The sequence below is a fragment of the Paroedura picta genome, chromosome 10 (genome assembly GCF_049243985.1).
Source record: "Paroedura picta isolate Pp20150507F chromosome 10, Ppicta_v3.0, whole genome shotgun sequence".
NCBI classification, from domain to species: Eukaryota; Metazoa; Chordata; class Lepidosauria; order Squamata; family Gekkonidae; genus Paroedura; species Paroedura picta.
Genome location: NC_135378.1, coordinates 12348802 through 12353819, shown reverse-complemented (window position 1 = coordinate 12353819; position 5018 = coordinate 12348802).

Sequence of the window (5018 nt, the reverse complement as noted above, 5' to 3'; positions counted from 1 at the left end):
CGCTCACTTGAATTCCCCTGGAGAGGACGTGATGTCTGTTACAAGCAGGGGGGATACCACAACACACCAGGAGTCACAGGGGAAGCCAACCTCCACCTTGAAACAGGTGACCAACTGAAATGGCATCACAAAGCGCTCACCTGAGTTCCACTAGAGATGAGGGGATGTCTGTTACAAGCAGGGGGGATATCACAACATACCAGGAGTCACAGGGGAAGCCAACCTCCACCTTGAAACAGGTGACCAACTGAAATGACATCACAAAGCGCTCACCTGAGTTCACCTGGAGAGGAGGAGATGTCTGTTACAAGCGGGGGGAATATCACAACAAACCAGGAGTCACAGGGGAAGCCAACCTCCACCTTGAAACAGGTGACCAACTGAAATGACATCACAAAGCGCTCACCTGAGTTCCCCTGGAGAGCAGGGGGTGTCTGTTACAAGCAGGGGGGATATCACAAAGCGCTCACCTGAGTTCCCCTGGTGAGGAGGGGATGTCTGTTACAAGCAGGGGGGATATCACAACACACCAGGAGTCACAGCGGAAGCCTACCTCCACCTTGAAACAGGTGACCAACTGAAATGACATCATAAAGCGCTTACCTGAGTTCCCCTAGTGAAGAGGGGATGTCTGTTACAAGCGGGGCAAATATCACAACAAACCAGGAGTCACAGGGGAAGCCAACCTCCACCTTGAAACAGGTGACCAACTGTAATGACATCACAAAGCGCTCACCTGAGTTCACCTGTAGAGTAGGAGATGTCTGTTACAAGCAGGGGGGATATCACAACAAACCAGGAGTCACAGGGGAAGGCAACCTCCACCTTGATGACATCATAAAGCGCTCACCTGAGTTCCCCTAGTGAAGAGAGGATGTCTGTAACAAGCAGGGGGGATATCACAACACACCAGGAGTCACAGGGGAAGGCAACCTCCACCTTGAAACAGGTGACCAACTGAAATGACATCACAAAGCGCTCACCTGAGTTCCCCTAGAGATGAGGGGATGTCTGTTACAAGTAGGGGGGATATCACAACACGCCAGGATTCACAGGGGAAGACAATCTCCACCTTGAAACAGGTGACCAACTGATATGACAACACAAAGCGCTCACCTGAGTTCCCCTAGAGATGAGGGGATGTCTGTTACAAGCAGGGGGGATATCACAACACACCAGGAGTCACAGGGGAAGCCAACCTCCACCTTGAAACAGATGACCAACTGAAATGACATCACAAAGCGCTCACCTGAGTTCCCCTGTAGAGCAGGGGATGTCTGTTAAAAGCAGGGGGGATATCACAGAGCGCTCACCTGAGTTCCCCTGGTGAGGAGGGGATGTCTGTTACAAGCAGGGGGGATATCACAACACACCAGGAGACACAGCGGAAGCCAACCTCCACCTTGAAACAGGTGACCAAATGAAATGACATCACAAAGCGCTCACCTGAGTTCCCCTGGAAAGCAGGGGATCTCTGTTACAAGCAGGGAGGATATCACAACACACCAGGAGTCACAGCGGACGCCAACCTCCACCTTGAGACAGGTGACCAACTGAAATGACATCACAAAACGCTCACCTGAGTTCCCCTGGAGAGCAGGGGATGCCTGTTACAAGCAGGGGGGATATCACAAAGCGCTCACCTGAATTCCCCTGGAGAGGACGGGATGTCAGTTATAAGCAGGGGGGATAATACAACAGAAGAAGAAGAAGAAGAAGAAGAAGAAGAAGAAGAAGAAGAAGAAGAAGAGTTGGTTCTTATATGCCGCTTTTCCCTACCCGAAGGTGGCTCAAAGCGGCTTACAGTCGCCTGCCGATTCCTCTCCCCACAACAGACACCCTGTGGGGTGGGTGAGGCTGAGAGAGCCCTGATATTCCTGCTCGGTCAGAACAGTTTTATCAGTGCCGTGGCAAGCCCAAGGTCACCCAGCTGGTTGCATGTGGGGGGAGCAGAATTGAACCTGGCATGCCAGGTTAGAAGTCTGCACTCCTAACCACTAGACCAAACTGGCTCTCCAGGAGTCACAGGGGAAGCCAACCTCGACCTTGAAAAAGGTGACCAACTGAAATGACATCACAAAGCGCTCACCTGAGTACACCAGGAGAGGAGGGAATGTCTGTTACAGGCAGGGGGGATACCAAACCCACCAGTAGTCACAGGGGAAGCCAACCTCCACCTTGAAACAGGCGACCAACAGAAATGACATCACAAAGCGCTCACCTGAGTTCCCCTGGAGAGGAGGGGATGTCTGTTACAAGCAGGGGGGATATCACAAAGCGCTCACCTGAGTTCCGCTGGTGAGGAGGGGATGTCTGTTACAAGCAGGGGGGATATCACAACACACCAGGATTGAAAGGGGAAGCCAACCTCCACCTTGAAACAGATGACCAACTGATATGACAACACAAAGCGCTCACCTGAGTTCCCCTAGAGATGAGGGGATGTCTGTTACAAGCAGGGGGGATATCACAACACACCAGGAGTCACAGGGGAAGCCAACCTCCACCTTGAAACAGATGACCAACTGAAATGACATCACAAAGCGCTCACCTGAGTTCCCCTGTAGAGCAGGGGATGTCTGTTACAAGCAGGGGGGATATCACAGAGCGCTCACCTGAGTTCCCCTGGTGAGGAGGGGATGTCTGTTACAAGCAGGGGGGATATCACAACACACCAGGAGACACAGCGGAAGCCAACCTCCACCTTGAAACAGGTGACCAACTGAAATGACATCACAAAGCGCTCACCTGAGTTCCCCTGGAAAGCAGGGGATCTCTGTTACAAGCAGGGAGGATATCACAACATACCAGGAGTCACAGCGGACGCCAACCTCCACCTTGAAACAGGTGACCAACTGAAATGACATCACAAAACGCTCACCTGAGTTCCCCTGGAGAGCAGGGGATGCCTGTTACAAGCAGGGGGGATATCACAAAGCGCTCACCTGAATTCCCCTGGAGAGGACGGGATGTCAGTTATAAGCAGGGGGGATAATACAACAGAAGAAGAAGAAGAAGAAGAAGAGTTGGTTCTTATATGCCGCTTTTCCCTACCCGAAGGTGGCTCAAAGCGGCTTACAGTCGCCTGCCGATTCCTCTCCCCACAACAGACACCCTGTGGGGTGGGTGAGGCTGAGAGAGCCCTGATATTCCTGCTCGGTCAGAACAGTTTTATCAGTGCCGTGGCAAGCCCAAGGTCACCCAGCTGGTTGCATGTGGGGGGGAGCAGAATTGAACCTGGCATGCCAGGTTAAAAGTCTGCACTCCTAACCACTAGACCAAACTGGCTCTCCAGGAGTCACAGGGGAAGCCAACCTCGACCTTGAAAAAGGTGACCAACTGAAATGACATCACAAAGCGCTCACCTGAGTACACCAGGAGAGGAGGGAATGTCTGTTACAGGCAGGGGGGATACCAAACCCACCAGTAGTCACAGGGGAAGCCAACCTCCAACAGAAATGACATCACAAAGCGCTCACCTGAGTTCCCCTGGAGAGGAGGGGATGTCTGTTACAAGCAGGGGGGATATCACAAAGCGCTCACCTGAGTTCCGCTGGTGAGGAGGGGATGTCTGTTACAAGCAGGGGGGATATCACAACACACCAGGATTGAAAGGGGAAGCCAACCTCCACCTTGAAACAGATGACCAACTGAAATGACATCACAAAGCGCTCACCTGAGTTCCCCTGTAGAGCAGGGGATGTCTGTTACAAGCAGGGGGGACATCACAAAGCGCTCACCTGAGTTCCCCTAGAGATGAAGGGATGTCTGTTATAAGCAGGGGGGATATCACAACACACCAGGAGACACAGCGGAGGCCAACCTCCACCTTGAAACAGGTGACCAACTGAAATGACATCACAAAGCGCTCACCTGAGTTCCCCTGGAGAGCAGGGGATGTCTGTTACAAGCAGGGAGGATATCACAACACACCAGGAGTCACAGCGGACGCCAACCTCCACCTTGAAACAGGTGACCAACTGAAATGACATCACAAAACGCTCACCTGAGTTCCCCTGGAGAGCAGGGGATGTCTGTTACAAGCAGGGGGGATATCACAAAGCGCTCACCTGAATTCCACTGGAGAGGACGGGATGTCAGTTATAAGCAGGGGGGATAATACAACAGAAGAAGAAGTAGAAGAAGAAGAAGAAGAAGAAGAAGAAGAAGAAGAAGAAGAGTTGGTTCTTATATGCCGCTTTTCCCTACCCGAAGATGGCTCAAAGCGGCTTACAGTCGCCTGCCGATTCCTCTCCCCACAACAGACACCCTGTGGGGTGGGTGAGGCTGAGAGAGCCCTGATATTCCTGCTCGGTCAGAACAGTTTTATCAGTGCCGTGGCAAGCCCAAGGTCACCCAGCTGGTTGCATGTGGGGGGGAGCAGAATTGAACCTGGCATGCCAGGTTAGAAGTCTGCACTCCTAACCACTAGACCAAACTGGCTCTCCAGGAGTCACAGGGGAAGCCAACCTCGACCTTGAAAAAGGTGACCAACTGAAATGACATCACAAAGCGCTCACCTGAGTACACCAGGAGAGGTGGGAATGTCTGTTACAGGCAGGGGGGATACCACAACACACCAGTAGTCACAGGGGAAGCCAACCTCCACCTTGAAACAGGTGACCAACTGAAATGTCATCACAAAGCGCTCACCTGAGTTCCCCTGCAGAGGAGGGGATGTCTGTTACAAGCAGGGGGGATATCACAACACACCAGGAGTCACAGGGGAAGCCAACCTCCACCTTGAAACAGGTGACCAACAGAAATGGCATCACAAAGCGCTCACCTGAGTTCCCCTGGAGAGGAGGGGATGTCTGTTACAAGTAGGGGGGATATCACAAAGCGCTCACCGGAGTTCCCCTGGAGAGGAGGGGATGTCTGTTAAAAGCAGGGGGGATATCACAACACACCAGGAGTAACAGGGGAGGCCAACCTCCACCTTGAAACAGGTGACCAACTGAAAAGACATCACAAAGCGCTCACCTGAGTTCCCGTAGAGATGAGGGGATGTCTGTTAC